Source organism: Helicoverpa armigera, chromosome 5 (assembly GCF_030705265.1).
Source record: "Helicoverpa armigera isolate CAAS_96S chromosome 5, ASM3070526v1, whole genome shotgun sequence".
NCBI classification, from domain to species: domain Eukaryota; kingdom Metazoa; phylum Arthropoda; class Insecta; order Lepidoptera; family Noctuidae; genus Helicoverpa; species Helicoverpa armigera.
In genome coordinates this window covers 9,316,439-9,333,745 of record NC_087124.1, presented here as the reverse complement: position 1 = coordinate 9,333,745, position 17,307 = coordinate 9,316,439, and positions in this window count along the sequence as shown.

Here is a 17,307-nt window from a genome sequence, read left to right as displayed (position 1 = left end):
GACACACGGGGTTATTATTTTACTGAAAGTTATATACAAATCCATAGTTAGTTCTACAAACGACTATAGCCTAGACCGTTATCATTAAAAGCTGTCTAAAAACTTTATCTAAGATCATTTTCCACGTAATAAACATGCACTAAATTGGTACAGTAATTAAATAGCAATTAGCTGGCAGTTTCATAAATAAAAATAATGTTGATCGCCATAAACTTAATGAAAAGTAAATACTTGTGCAGTTTTTTTTTTAATTTTATGGCGTTTCCTATTTGCCTTTTAATTGTCTCTCACGGCCCATGGGCAACTATAAATTGTGTGCTGATACAATCGAATAAATACTTGTTAATTCTTCTAATATCGCAAAAGAAGCTATAAGAGCAATTACGTACAAATAGGAAAAGGTTTTCTTTTAGCGATTTCTATCTCCATGAAGTTAACGAGCGGTAGAATTATGTCTCACATTAAATGTTTCCATTATTTATAGATTCGAATGTGTGATAGTCTGCGTACAAAACATGTGCACTTATTAAAGGAGTTTATTGGCAGTGTTCATTTTGTTTCACAGTTAGTTGTGGCTAATTTTAGCAATGGCTCTATAAACTGCTTTAAGGAAAGTTATGCCGGCGTTTTTTAATTTCAATAATTTATTTGAAGAAGGTCCCAATAAAGCTTTTCTGTATTATTTATTTAGTGTACGAAGCACAAAATAACACAGTCACCTGATCTTCAAATAAACTTAATATAATACTCACATGCTAAAATCTCATTTTACTGGAGCTACGATGTGTTTGCGAAAGATTTTGCGAACGATTTTTACTTGAATAAAGTCCTTTACAGCTAAGCTTTAATTTTGAGCAAAATTAACACAAAGTATAGATGCATTTAAATATTAGTGTGACTTATATGTATTCCCCCACAAGCTAGATGTGCTAGCCGCAAGAAGGATGGGTGTATCAGTAAGAAATACGAGAATTTTGCGCAGTTTTGAACTAAAAAAGTGGTAGGTACGAGCATAGCCAGATAAAATGGAAGCTGGGAAACCAATGTCCTATAATTCGAATATAACATTTAACTATTTCAGCTGCATTCGTGTTTAAGCAGGTGATCGTATATTCGTAGGCGGCGGCATCTGCATTAGCGAAATCATATTTCTTCAACTTCCATTAAAACTGTTATAATTGACGTTGCCTAAACCACAGGCTTTTGTTCTCGCCTGATCCGCGGACATCCCGGCGTGGTTTTAATTACTGCCGGCCAAATGCGTTAATGTAATCAAAGCTCAATACATCATACTCGCGCTATCGCCCCGCCTCGGTTTGATTAATAATTCTAATGAGCGGCGGTGCCAAACGAGTTAATTAAGCGTTCGTTTTTTACCGGTCGGTGCCACCGCGGCTGGTAAACGGGCGCATCAATCACCGCTTTGTGTCCGCCGCCGAACTTCTTAATGATTGAAATGATGCCAGACGATCCAGAGCTGCCCTCTGACCGCCGCGCGCCCGCGCCCGCGCACCCCAGCTCTCACACGGGATGTAAGCAACGGGTGCAAATCGACAGTTTATCTTGAAGGGTAACCTTCACAGCTGCACTTGATTTCATGTGCCTAATTTTTGTAAATCCATTTATCAAGAAGAGATTTCAGCAAGAAATGCAATTTCAAGACAACTCTCCTCAGTGGCTGAGTCTTAGCACGCTGGACTATTGTCGTTTAAATGCGTAGACCAAATTCATTCTTAAATTCTCTATTAGAAGTACCTATGCATGTAGCGGTAAGAACTACATACTTTGGCCACCAACAGATTTTGACAAAATCTGGGGAAAAGCTCGACTCGAAAATCATGCCTGAACAAGATTTTATACTTTAATTGTTTGGGTCTAGTAAAAACTATGCTAAAAATGATTCAATAATGATACTTATACCTAAAAAGATTTTTAATAATGTATCAGCGCAAAAAACTGTAGCAATTAGGACAATATTAAAATATGTTAGAGGTATAATAAAAAGAAGAGTCGAGATAAAAAATACGATACCCTAATGTAATATCTAGACCGGTAGCTACAAGAATTCGGTACGTACATTATATATTATTGCCCGAGGCTTTATCTGGCTACCGATCAACATCTCCAATAACATTCAAGATTTACATAAAATAACGTTTAATAGTCTTTCCACCAATCACTGCATTGCTTTTCATATACCTATTCGGCACCTATTTACTTATTTAGAAATAACTTAAATGAAAGTATATACTTTTAAATTGTACCTAGTAAAACTGTAAGAACCTAGCGGAGCTTTTTGTAGTCACGTATTTTTTCTTTGCTACAGGCGTTAGTCGCTCTGAATTACTTTAATTTTCAACATTTATAAAACGACAAATCAAAATATCTTTGCCCGGGGATGATCTACGAGACAAATGGCGAACATTAATATGAATCAAAACAGTTTATTCTGTAAAACTAGTGGGACCGGTGTTCGTCAAACATTATCAATCATTTTCGCCGCGGCCGCGGGCAGGATAGCTTTAATTTGATAAAACGCAATTAGCTACCAAAAAGAAATCTAATCTCAGAAGGCGGCCCCAACTTTTTTGGCCGCCATGTTTTTGGGTTCCACATTAACGCCTCGAATAAATAGAATAAATTACAAAACTTAACTACAGCTAATGATTAATAGAAACAAAGATTTTGGTGGTCTTATAGATTAATTTCAGTACCAAATGGATCATTATTACAAAAAGAAACTCGCTTCTTATTGCACATAGAAAGTGATTGCAAGAGAGTTGTATGGTACGGGCTTCACAATGCGCTGTCTAAATGAATACATGTATTTTGTTATATTATAAACGCGTGTTTTCTACGATTGAATGGTCCTTCAATTTAGTGGCGAGTCATTCCAGTGGCAGTATCAAGTGGAACGCGCGCCGCGGGGTTTAATGTCTAATTCACCGCGCTACCAACAGGTGGCGGCTGCGCGGCTTTTCAAATCTGACAGACGCCATTGCCTTTACGTCAGAAAGCCGCGAATAAAATTAATGATGTTCGCGCCTTAATGACGTTTCACGACGCCGCTCCATTGTGTCCGTAATACAACAATTATTGAGATCATTTATTAAGTTTATTGATCTTTTAACTTAATCTTTTATTTCGTAATTTAGCTCCGTGCGAGAGCGCGAACTCTGAAAAAAAATATCTCATATGCGGAGGTATTTTTTGGACTATTTTTGTCATTATACGGCGTGATGTGAGCGGGTCTTTGAATATAGAGGCAATTACTGCCCCGCATGTGGTTTGATTATGTACGACGGTTCCATTCCATCTAGCGATGAGGCTATAAAACGCCGGTAAAAACATTACTAAACCTTCGTCTGCCGCAGTTTTTGAGCTTCCGTTGCTAAATTGATGCTAATGTTAAGAGCTATTGTTACGATACTCTGAGTGTTAGAGAGTAACTGTCTGTTTTTTGCGTGTTCTAAAGTAGATTAAAATTTCGTTTGGCTTTGGGTTTTGATAGCTTTCGGTAAGGTAGTGTGTGTGGATGTTTGAGTTTATGCATGCTGTGGGAAGTAGTTGCCGGCAGTGTAGACGTAGTTAATTAGCAGTTAGTTGACAGTTAGGTTCCTTTGAGGCCGGGTAATGTCGAAGCTTTGCCATCTTACTGCTATTAAGCCTGAGCTCGACTGGCATGCTAATGCGTCTCTCCGCTTGCTGCAAATTAACTAGGTCTTCAGGGAGACGCAGAGTTAAATTTTTAATTAGTTATTTCCGAGTAAAAATATAGGTACGTATATACTTAGTAGGTTACTTAGAAGTTACCTCATGTGATTGACTGTTTTCCATGTAGTAGGTATTTCGTTATATTATGTTTAGTGCTATTGGGCATTTTTTTAAGTCCTAATATTTTAGTTCTAGGTACTTTTATTCATGCAATATAAATGAAAATGTAAATTTAAAACGAAACCATGCTGATTACAATCGTGCTCCAGTCACAATTCTGTTATTCAGGAGGTTCCTTCCGACGGAGAAAACCTTAAAACAGATATGAGTAGAGACCTATACTTACCTAACTAGACTTAGTAAAATAATAATCGGATTGAGTTTATTAGGTATCACTTCCGGCGCCCAACCAAATAAATGTAAGTACCTTAATAAATCCAGTTCATCACACAATGATGTTTTCCAAATTAAATAGGTACGATGACGATAACTCACTAATTAATAGACATAGTTTCTATGAACTGTGAAAACCCAAATAATATATACCAAAATACAGCCGGAAATAGTAAAGCGTGAAAACCAGATATCGCAAATAACTCATTACTAGACTCATATATTATATCAAGTCTATTCAGGGCCTGATTAAATATACCTAACTAAGAAATGAAACATAATTCCTTACTACCAAATTGTTAGAAAATAATTCAAGATGTAACGTGTAGATCCTACACTATTGTCACATCTCAAGCTATGATTTCATGCACCAGATTCCAGCGAGCTTTAACAAGTGAGCGTCGAATTAGTTCGAAGGAAATAGTCTGAAGCAATTTCAGCGCTGTTATTACTTTGATACACGCTGTAAGAGTAGTTCGCGCTGTCGTGTTATAGCATTTGTTAGCTACGAACCAAGCCAAGGGAGGCACGTACCGCAAAATGATATCTAATAAGCCAGCGTTAAGATTATCGCCGCGATACGCTTCCCTCAACAAGGTCCGATTTCCCAATAACATTCCGTATACTTACCTACTATAATTTCAAAGCCTTCATGTACGTACCTACGTAGATAATCCGTAATTCCTTGTGTTCAGTCCACGATCGTCGGAAACCAGCGCAATTAGATGCAATCGTGTCGGAATTATTGTAATAACCAAAAAGAATCGATGGTCTAACGATGGGCGATCGCTGCGCGGCTATTGGCGCGGCACTCACCAATGCGCGCGCGCACGACCAAGCGTTGTTAGCCGATCTACACGAGATAAGCTAATTATACAACAGCGGACGTTGATTGTTATTCTACTTTCCTCCTTTATTTTTCAGATGTTAAGCTTTCGAAGTATATCTTAATCGTTGTACGCATACATAAAGCTCCAAGTGGTTATTAACATATCGATCGGAAAGAGAAACACGTTATTATTGTACGAATCGTCTAATCATTAACGATTGAATAGACCACCAACGATAACCATTACGGAAATTAAAACGGGCACTACGTGTGTCTTTACCTACATATTACGAACATATAGCAGAACCAACACCGGAATAAATTGATATTTAGAACGTGTTTTTTTACATTTACCTCTATAAACTTAATACACTTTAGGGATATTTATTGAAGTTATTTTTAAATTTTAATTGCCTACCATTGTTTTCAGTTCCTAAGCTACAGACTGTAAACATGCATATTTTGTTCTAACAATTTCATGAATATCTGGATTAGTTTATCGGAATGTTTCCTCTTAACGGGTAAGAGGATTATATTATTGGTCACACCTACTTCACGTTTTCGGAAATCTAGCTGCAATAAGGAAAAAATGTGGGGAATACCGCTAAGCATGCTTATTTATTAGTCAAAACTTCGAAACTGTCAAATTAAGTAGTTCTTTGCCTTACCATCGTAGACAGATCTTGTGTGGATGTAGCGGCGTAGCTGCGACGTCGCGTAGTCGTCGCGTAGACTTTGCGTAGAAGGCGCGTAGGCTTCTAATAGATCACAGATCTATAAAAAACAAATGTTTAAAAAAGCTGTAAGTCTTCTATGTAAATAAATAATACATAGGTAGGTACACTTTGTTATTAATACATTCTGAAGTTGTAGTCACGATCTACTAGCGACTAAAGTAAAAAAACCTTATAATGTACCTACTGATAGGATAGAATACCTATTAACTAAGTAATTTTCAATGCGCTTAGTCTACTGACTTAGTAAACTATTTTCTAAATGAATACCTCTGTTCCCCTGCCTGGCCGGTAATTTATGTTTTCTTAGTCAAATACTATTTCCTTGCGTCCGTATAGTTGATGATAAGTTGATAGAACTTGATTCATACATTGTAACAGTAAATTATTGTGGACATACAACCCGAATGCAGCTGGGACAGGTTTTAAAGCTGATTCTCTATAGAGAGCTAAGTTTATCTTTAGCTTAAGTGAGTATTTTAGGACATTAAACTTTTCTATAAATTAGCGTAACTTTCAGTATAAGTTTGCGTAACTTCCAAAATCAAAAACTTTTAGTAATTTTTGTTTAGAACTCGGAAATAAGAGCTTATTGTCCAATTGCAGTAAGAAAAGTCTATAAAGCAGTTACTGTATAATACATGCTAAGTATAAGTTAAGTAAGAAAAGTCTCTTTTACCTAAATACGGTTGTTTAACAAGTTTTACCTGTATATTATGTTTATGTCTTTTCTAGAACTACAATATGTATTTCGATCCCCGGAGAAAGAAACTGTTTTCAAGTTTAATGTCATCAAATATTTAGTAGGTAATCAATGTTTTGGAAGTATTTTCAACAAATATATTTTGCTACAACTAATGTAGCTTCTTTGCTGTGAATCTGACACAGGTAGATTTCTTGCTTCAAAATGAGCGGCCTTAGGTTTACAATTTCATGATATTAAAGCGACATTTACACATATTAATTCGCACTAGCGTATTTTGTAATATCTCTCTTGAGGATAGGGCTGCACATTTAGCTATGAAGAGTCTTGTATCTAAATCTAATAGTTTGGTAAATATTTGTTAAACAGTAAACCTACATAGGTTTACTTCTTCCTTCGTCAGCTTAGTAATAAAATAACACGAATGTCATATTCAAGGCGCCAAGTGGTTTAGAAGTTTTATTAATGTCTGTAATATCATGAAAGAAAACTTTTATAACTGAAATGTAAGTATACTTTATATGAAATGGGCGTATGTATAAAACGAATATTATTTTATATTCTTATCAGAAACCAGTTAAAAAACCTGCTAAGCTTTCTGTTATTCTCTTTGACTAATTAGTGGGTAATTAGAATTTTTAACCGGTATTCCAATTTTCAAAATCTTGAAAATAGATATTGACCTACAGGTTGCAGAAAAAGTCAAGTATCCCTTGCCAACCTTAGTCTAGCCTAGCATTATCCCGGCCCGTAGTCACAACAGTCACGTATCATCGATTGGGCCGACTCTTCATTGCGCGTACGTGCGCTCGCGTCGCCCGCGCATGCGCCGTGGGTGCGCATTAAACGCGCCATGTGTGCGCGCAGCTATCGAACATAATCGCTGTATGCTCGTGACAATTGTTGCTTAAAGCGAAGACCCTGAATACTGTTGCTTTAGGCTATTGATAAAATTAAAAGAGTGTGAATGATCGCATACCTAAATTAAAAAATGCTACGCTTTAAGTAGCTGGTGTGTCACCATGTCCTGTGGGATGGGAAGTAGAAGTCTTAGCTTGAAGCTTGACTTCAGAAAGAGGAATAGTATTGTTAGATACATAATTGATTGTATTTCCAGTCTCTGCTTCTAAGAAGAGCGTAATTTTTAAATATTATTTATAACCACGTCACCGGACTTTGCGCAAAATGACAGCAGCACCACTCATCATGGTGTGTTGGATGCCCAAAAAAAGTCTTGAGACCACGACATGTGACAGGTTCTGAATCTAAAAAACCTACATATTTTTGTAGCCGCGTAGTCAAAAGGCTACGACAGAGTTGTGATACCAGACGTCTAGCTAGCATACTATTCGGGTAAAATTAGGTAAAAAGAGGTAAAAGGCCACTGGGTGTTGATGATTTTGGATATTTACATATTTTATGAATGCCTGTCACCTATCTTTATATTTTCTCAGCCTACATTAATCGCATCTTAAAAGCACAAAAAGTTGAAATAAAGTACTTGCTGTAACAGGTAAGAATTTCACCTGAAATGTGGAGGCAATTGTTTCTGGGAATGAAAAATCAGTCACACCCAACTTCGCTGATTAAACGCTACAACGACATCAATTCAAATCACCTGTCCTAATTCGACGTTATCAGGTCCCCATTAAGGGTAACAGCCACCAAATGGCGGAACATTGGCGGTGTCGTAACAAGACTGACTTCACTCGACCGCATGTCATTTTATTACTCCCCCCTAACACATAATTGTTTGCGGTTAAACCCACCCTTAAATACTTAAGCGAAACGTGAGCACTTCGCCACTACGCATCGCAAATAATTCCACAAACAAGCCGTAATCATACCTATACATAATTTGTATAATTATTTGTCATTTGTAAGTAAATTGCTTTGAATTTTTTTAATGTCATCTTCCGTAGCTTCGGGCCCTTAATGTTCCGAGTCACGCCCGTTTTCAATGTACACAACATGTGTTATAATAAATATTATAAGTATTTTTATATTTAATGTCTTGTTGTTGTTTTCTTATTCAACAGAATATTGCCTTCGGTAGAATCAAGTCAGTGAAAAATACATCTATCTTTCTGACTGCCAATCATGTAGAAAAAAACCCGCAAAACACCTCTGCTCACTACAAAATATAATTCTAATAATTTCACAGTCTATTATCGAGATTTAGCTTTTGAAAGTGTTGACATAAAAAGTGTGTCCGCGCGACATAGTGAGCGCGTGGGCGCGACATGTACAACACATTTGTTCAAATGACGACCGCCGCGATTTTATTATAATTCATTTACCGTGTCTTAAACTGATACAGTATTATACTGTATTAGGCGATCGCATTCCCCACCCAATTGTTTAGATATCACCAGCAGATTGATATTTAAATTCATAAAGATAGTAGAGAGATTTATACTGGTCGTGGTATCTTTAAAAATATTTCTTATCTTAACCATCAAAACATGAGACATTTTATATATCCGTTAAGGTAAGTTACAGTTATAATAAATAGGGTGACGAAATGAAGCAGTGTCTTTATGTATGAGTTTAGAAGTACGAAGATAAAACATTTCATTATTTTACCCAAAAATGTATACGAATAACAATTTTATTTGATCATAGGGTTATAATTCCTAACACAGCCATAAAATACAGCTATAAAATTAAATGGACTTGACTTAGACACAAACGTTAGTAAAAACATTGTTGTCTTTGGCCTGCTCACCCACGGGAAATAATTGGCGTATGAAAAAATACAGGAAGTCATTAGAGGCAAAGCGAGCGAGCGGCATCTATTTCACGAGAATGGTCGTTCCAATAGCGTGACTGCCTGTCACACCGGACTGTAAACTGTGAACGAGATTTGTTCCAACTAATTGCTTTTTGTGATATTGCTAATAGTGCTGAAAATATTGCTGATAGCTCGATGTTTACGTTATCTGTATCGAGTATCTCTCACATTTTAAATACGCTGAGTGTGTGTTTCTTTTAGGTATTATCATCAGAGCTTTATGTGCTTGATTAAACATATTGTTGGAGTTTTAATTTCACTAAGTATCATATTTTATACCTAGATAAAAAAATTACGCTACGTTGTAACAGGAGGTAAACAACATTCGTCACTAATAAGCCTTGTGTCCTCGCAATTTGACATTTCAGACATTTTAATTCACTTTTAATTCGACTTATGAATAGCTCTTTTACGCGGTTTGTACATCATTTTATATTCATTAATATAATACTAATGTGTCTCGTTATATGTGGCCAGTGTAGTGGGACGGCCGTTAGCAGGCCAGGCAGTCGCCGTGTCACCCATTGTCGACTGTTCCTACGATCATTTCGGCAACAATTTTGTTCATCAGTCGTAACAGTGGCTGTATGGAAAACGGTTACAAGAGTAATTTGTAGCAATAAACCGTATATAGAGCGTATCTAATTCCATATTTTAAACATTATCTTTATCAATTTCTCGAATCGTAGATGCAGTAATTCATGTCTTCTGGAAGATTTTTGAGACTTTGATGTTAATGTATCTTATTATGGGCAATTATTTATGCAAAGATAATAGCTCACAGCAATAATTTTTAATTACACGTCGTTAATTTATGTAACACATTCAAATTTTAATGCTTTTGTAAGCTGAGTTTAAATATGATAATGTTATATTCAAAATGGTTTCTTCTTGGGTCGGATATACGAACACTGGCTTTTAAAATGTAGGTATCTATATTTGGCGAAGCAAAAAAGGTTGTTATTTTTTGCCAGTATCTTAGTGACAGACGGAGTATTTTGAATCATATTCAAATAAAATAATACCAAATACTTAGGTATGGTTCATGGTATAACAATTTATCTAGGGAGGAGTTTTGTGATAGTTTTATAGTATGTTTATACAACAAATGTGGTATTGGGTCGGGGAGAGTGGAGAGCCAGCACTGCGTCATAAAGCGAGTATTCAGAAACGACACCCATAAAACCTTTATGATTAGTCAAACCGCTGGCGAGGACGATTCATTATGGGCCATTATGCGTCGTGTTTATCGACTTACTCTATACAAGCCAATAAAATAACGAACGACCGAGATAAGAGGTGGACAGTCCTCTAATCTCCGGAACAAGGGACACTAATTCGATTGTGGTTTTGGTCGAGCCTTTTTTGGGGTTTACGGCACAAATTGAAGTGTTAAAAAAACTACAAATTGGTTTTTTTGAGGGCCATTCATTAGTTCCAGGCTGAATGGCGTTCGTTGTGTCGTTTTCGCTCAATTAGTTAAACGGAAATTCGAGCTTCGGTCGCACACGGCGCGCGCCGCGGCTCCGCGCGTCCCGTGAAATATTACGACGGCTTAAGTGTTACCATTAGCATTACGATTATACTTAAATGGAATAAACTATCTATATATTAAAATAATCTAATTTGTCGTTCATAAAATCAACAAGTTTAGACACCCGTTAGTGAGATTAATAATTGTACTAAGCGATTTGTAAAAAAGGCATCATCATATTTTACATTCACATTAGTGTCAATTGACATTCATGATATTAAATCTAGTTTTTAACATAAAGGTTTCTTGAAAAGCTATTGACATACAGCCACAAAGTAGGTACCTACCGATTATGATCTTAGAGAATAGTCAGGATTTATGTAATTAATACAAATTGTTAAATATTCAATTTAAACGTACACTCATAACTTATTAAAACGATTTCTGTTGAAATCTCTATCTTGGCACGAGTGGGCCCGCCAAAGTCGTTAATTAAGTAATTTATTGAATAAATTAGTAACTTGTTCCTCTCAGTCAATCAGACTCTATTATCGTATCGGTGATAGATCGCTGACAGAGTTATTCGAAACATTTAACTTTCTATCTGCCTACATTATGTTTCAAATGGTTACGAAACTTATTTGCAAAATTCATACGAATATATGTTAAGCTATTAGGTACTTTCACAGCTGCACTGTGTATTTCTGATTTTATAATAGCGATTAAATGACTTCTCAATTGTTGTTAGGTTTACGTTAAAGGCTTAAAAATGATTCAAAGATTGTAAGTAAATATGAAAATATTGAAAGACGAACCGTTACAATACGAAATTATTTTTGTAAGTTTCAGTTAAAAAGGCTAGCAGATAGTCAAATTTTATTATGTATCGTTAATATAAATTTAAATGGACAATCACTTAACGTTTTGCATTTAAATTGGCATTAAAATATCCACAAACAAGAATCGATAAAATTCTATTTGTTAGTTTTGTTACCCGTTTCATTTAGCCCACGCAGACATATCCGCGCAGGTGAGCAATCCACTTACACATTCTTTTACCTTAAAAACACACACAATAAGTTGATTTTAACACATTTAGCGTATCGTTGGTATAGTTAAAAGCTGTATAATAGCGTTATCTTAGGGCCGGCACTAAATTGGGATGTCTCGGCCGAGCGTGGCGGGGCCTTATCAGTTTTGTCGTGTTCATCTTGAGTTGTGTTAGGCTTTACTCGGGATATTTATGTCGCCCCACGTCGGGGTGGCGAGCCTACACGCGACAATGTCGAAAACTTATTGTTGACGTCGCGCGAGGAATGCAGAATTCTATTCTGTTTTCATATAGAAATTGTATTGATATTTACACGAGAATGGCGTAGGCTTGAAATTTACCTATATTGTACTCCGATTTTGATGTTTACACCGTTGTATATCACTGCATAGAGAACAAAGGCATCGACTTGACTAATTATCGTTAGCACAACATATTAATACGTCGTGGCTTAAACAGAGACGTCGTTTATGATCTCGTGGGCGCATTATAAAGTGACAGTTAGGGACGGATAGCAGCCGATAGCGAAGCGACAACCCTTGCCGGACGCATCGGTTTGATGAAGCGCTTTTTTGATACTCTTTCACATTTTTTTTCATCTTATTGTCCGTGGTCCATTGATAAACGGACAGGTATACGTACTCAGACAGGCGCCAACATTCCTCGCTCCGACCTCACACTTACTCGTTGCCTTATAAAAACGGGCACACTTTTTTATATTAGCACTTTTTGGACTTATTTGCCTCCCTTTGTGTTGGTCGCTGTTGTTTGTTTTGGTTATTAGAGCGGCTGTAGGAAGTGGACGCGATAAACCTATTGGGCCTAAGCGTTTTATTGTACCAATTTTGAATATCCGTTTTCATTTCACTTAAGATATTGAGAGCCCGATGTCCGCTCGTAGTCACTTATTCATTCGTGTGAGTCAAATGATATCCATTAACACCTCATCGCGAACGTAGTTAGGTAATAAATGTATGAGAATGTCATAAAAACTATAGGGTAATGTTGTTAGTTGTCGCGTTCCAAGACGTATGTTCATTAGCATAATGTGTTCATATTAAATGTTTTTGCCAGGTGTTAATTATAAAATTAATGGCACAAGCTGAACAGGTTGGTTGGTTTGCCGCTCCGGGCTATAAATTTAGCAAAAACAATGCGGAACTAATCGCATTAGCATTTTATGAATGGTTGTAGCGTGTGACAAACATTTGAAAGTTGTGATGTCGCCGGCCATGCTGGCCAGAGTTAGCTCTGACGGACAGCTAGGTTCACTGACACCCACAGGCTTTGACCATCATTAGCAGAAATTATAGTGAATATTTATCATTACAACCATACCCGTTCTTGTATTCAATCCATTTTTAGTCATAAGGCATTAATAGGTGGTTCTATCAGTGGTATAGCTTGAGGCGACACCGGCACGTCAGCAGCCTGGCTGTCCCGTCCAGCATCAAATTAAGCACAATTAGAGCGGTGCGACCCGCCTCTGGTTTCTCGAGAAATTAATAAATAGGCCGCCGCTTGCGCACCGTCACAGGATCCTTTCAAGCGCCGCCTAATCGCTGCATTTACGTTCCTAGTGCAATTTTGATTTATTTGCCAAACGGGTCATTTCCGGCACTAAATGACCATTTCGGATTGTTTAGAGTTCATTCATGGGTTTTTATATTTCGACTAATTTGTGGAATGAAATGTGGGCAACTTAAATTACGAGTTTTTTTTTGGTTTCGATAATTTGTTTATATTACCAGTTTTGTGTGAATGGCAGGTTTTTGAATCGGACCCTGACTTGATTTGATGTCGTTTTTTATTTTTTTGTGAGAACTGAAACTGTGACCTTGCATCTGTCTCAGTCAGGCGATGTACCAACATAAAGGTATAGGTAATTTACAACGTACTTACATAGATAAATAGGTACTCTGACATGGATAATTACCTATGTAACCACATTTTATAAATTGCAAGCAATCTAATGTTGTTTGTAATGATTTCTCATGATTGCATTGGCCTCAGAATCTATTATTTGTTATTAGGAACGAAGTCAACCACTAGTGGAATAACTAAGAAGTAATTTTCCATATCGAAATCATTTTTGATTCGTGATTACGTGTAAGGTAATACGTCTAGTTAGGTACTTATTGTTTTCTGTTTAACCCTTATTTCGACAGAGAAGGCGATAGTGAACTTATTAAAATTTTATTGTATAACATAGTTTCCATGGTTTTTCTGAACCTCCAAAAAACGAAAAAAAAAATCTACCCCCCACCCTTATGGAGAAAAGCGATGTCCGCCACACCGGACATTATCGAAACTTAATAAAAAAAGTGTTAAAAGGACTTGTCCGTCCTAGCGGACTTAATCGAATACGTGAATGAAGTTGCATAGTATATAGAGTGAAAGAAAAAAGCCTTTATTTGTTATAAAAGTACAGCGGAAATCTTTCAGCCGCATGCATTTAGTGGCAGGGTTTGCATGTTTGCGATACAGGATTATCGCCACGCATTATCGACGCAAATATCAATAATTTGTGCGAACATCGCCATGTACCAGCGCTTACTCCTGAATGGAGTTCTATACAAGGCGATCAACATGTCGGCCAAGTCTACACCGCCCATATTCTTGTTATACTCTTTCACAATATTGGGATAATCAACATCGACTTTCCTCTTGGCATTCTTGCAATATCTTTTAATCCTGCTAACTGGTTCAGCGTCAGTATAGAAACTGATAAGAGTAGCAGCTTTGTTGTCATGCCACCTCACAACCGACCCTTGGTTTCTTTTTCAGTGCCTTTTGGCTACTCAATTTTTCTTCGGCTCCTCTGAGGCGGTTGCTTCTAATGGTGCCTACAGAAAAAATACCATAATTTTCACGCAACAGGTAATCAAGTTCAAGAGATGTAAAAAAATTATCGAAACAAACCGTTGCTGGTTTCCTGCTGGCCATACCATATTTATTTCGACTAGGTCCGCCGTGACGGACAAGCTATAAATACAGGTGTTTCGACGAGGTCCGGTGTGGCGGACAAGTAAAAAACTCGATAATTATTATGAATAACGTAGGCAAAAGCTATGAAATCGTATTATTTGAACGTTAGAACACTAAATTCACAAAACACAAATAAAAAATCAACGCAACATAAGCAAAAAAATATATTTTTTAATTAATTACCTGAAAGACTCTCTTAGTGCGCGGTTTCGCCGACATTTTCTCGCCAATTGTCAAACTCATAATTGTCTCAAGCATAATTTATTTTTCTTTTAAAATTTTAACGACCTCCCAATAGCTTAGTAGTTTTTTTGTTGCAAAAATAGAAATAGACGGGGTGGTGGATTTTTATAAAGTACTTGTCCGGTAGTACGGACAAAGTCGAAATAAGCGTTGTTATTATACATATTTAAATGTAATCTGAAGCTAGGAATGTGTACTGTGGGATTTTCCTTTGGTTCTGAACAGCTAGGTTTACGAACAATACTAATTGCTCAAGTGTTGCTCATACATACATGAACACGAATATGTGTTCTTCTGTAATAATTATTAATTTATCTGCATTGCATCCTGAAATACAATCAAACTGCTTTAACCTTGCAATTTAATTGAAAATACACCCTAATCATATCGATTATTGTCATATACTTATTTCCATTCGTGACCCACCTTCCGATCGACTATATTTATTTTTTCAATCATAACAATAGTATTTGAACACCTATTAGTACCTAAGTAAATCTTAGACTAATATATCTAGCTAGTAAAACGGCAGATGTATCCCATCGTTTGGTTCTCACATTTTAGGAAGATTAAGGTGACCTTTACAACACTTATATTTATCAGCTATCAGCCTTTTCTTATCACGGTTCTTTCCAACGTGGTAAGGTTTTTGCAAGACTTATCGGAAACAAACCTTAGCCACAAATCTTAAAGTTAATTCGATTCTCCATCCAGTATCGATACTCCGGGGCGTAAATCGATTATATTGACGTATGATATTGACATAGGACAATGTGGTGTTTGATTAGCATTGCCGAACAAATATAACATAAGCTTTGTTTTGCTGACGATCAAGCGGTAGGGTTCGTTAGGTATATTTGCACGGGATCGGTTCGACGTAATTTTGACACTTGGCTGCTGAATTTCGAGACAAATTCTAAGTTTTTATGCGTTTAATGGATTGTCAAATATTTTGGAAATAGAGATAAAGTTGAGCTGCATTCTTATCATATCAAAGAGTTAACTTACGAACTAAGACTAATTTTAATTAAAACGTCTTTATAACCAAAATTATGGGCACTAAGAGTGTTAGTATGTTCGGGCTCATAAATTAGTGTAAAGTTGAATTAAAGTAGTAGGTACGTATACTACAATGATCTAGCTGTATCAGACCGACTGAAAACATGATTGGAGAGTGCGGGTATTCTTAGATAACTATGAAAAGTCTCCTTAACCTTTTTAATGAACAATACCATTCACAACGAAAAGTAAACATAAAGAAACACCTTAAAAACACACGCAAGCCGTACACATCGATTTAATCAATGAAAACCACCACTCAAACGTTGTGTCATCAGGATCCTTGGTACCTATTGAATTATTCTTATCTCTCCACTTACAATACTGCGTGTGATGTCATCGTGGCCCGAGCAGGTATCATTAAGTACCTTTAACTTTACCAACATACTTTCACAACCTTAAAAAAATACCGTCACTCTTATGTCTTTAATAATAAGGTTCAATTTCCAAGTGGAAAGAGTTGAGGGAAGCTAATTAAGTTTGTATTTGTTATCTGTATCCCGACTTGTGACACCTTGGCTGGACCGGACGGATGGACCAGTGTCTGACTAGGAGACTTGAAAAAGTTTTCGTATTGTTTTATAATTTTTAGTCAAGGTGTTTTTTTAAGGTGGACGACAAAGTTTTTTGGAAACTACTCACTCTCAAACGAATATATTTTCAAAACCCTCTTATTTTTTTGCAGTTACTGGTGAAAATACATTGGCGAATTAATTCATCATTCTACATATGTCAAACCCTAATGATTCTTATTATTCTTTTAATCATTTTCCGAAAAACCTTCCATATTCCAACATCAATTTTACTAATGAAATAAGTCTTAAGTCAAACGTAATTGTTAAAAAGTTGAATATAATTTATGTAACTTAGATCACTGATCTTCAATACAAGTTTATCACACGTATGTGTCTCCAAGTTTGAACACGGCCGTGCGTACGAGGCGCCAAGTAGATTAGATGGCCGCGCTCGATTCAAATTAATTTGTTTTAAGACTAATAAACAGACTAATTAACCAATTAACATTAGGTTCATGTGTGAGTGCGATAATACTTCTCGATGTTACATCGAGTGAGTAAACAAATCGGATTTAAATCGGTCTCGTGAGTATCGATATACTCGAATCAGATTACGATACGACTTTTACTCACACTAAAGATAAAACAGTGACATTAAATTTTATGACTATTTAATTGGTGAATGGCATCGTTATTTATGTGCCAGGAAATCAATGTGAATTATAAACGAAACCATCGATAAAGCTTTCAATGTAATATGTATAAAACTAATAAAAACTTCATTGTTTTGAAACGTGGTAATTATAGCTT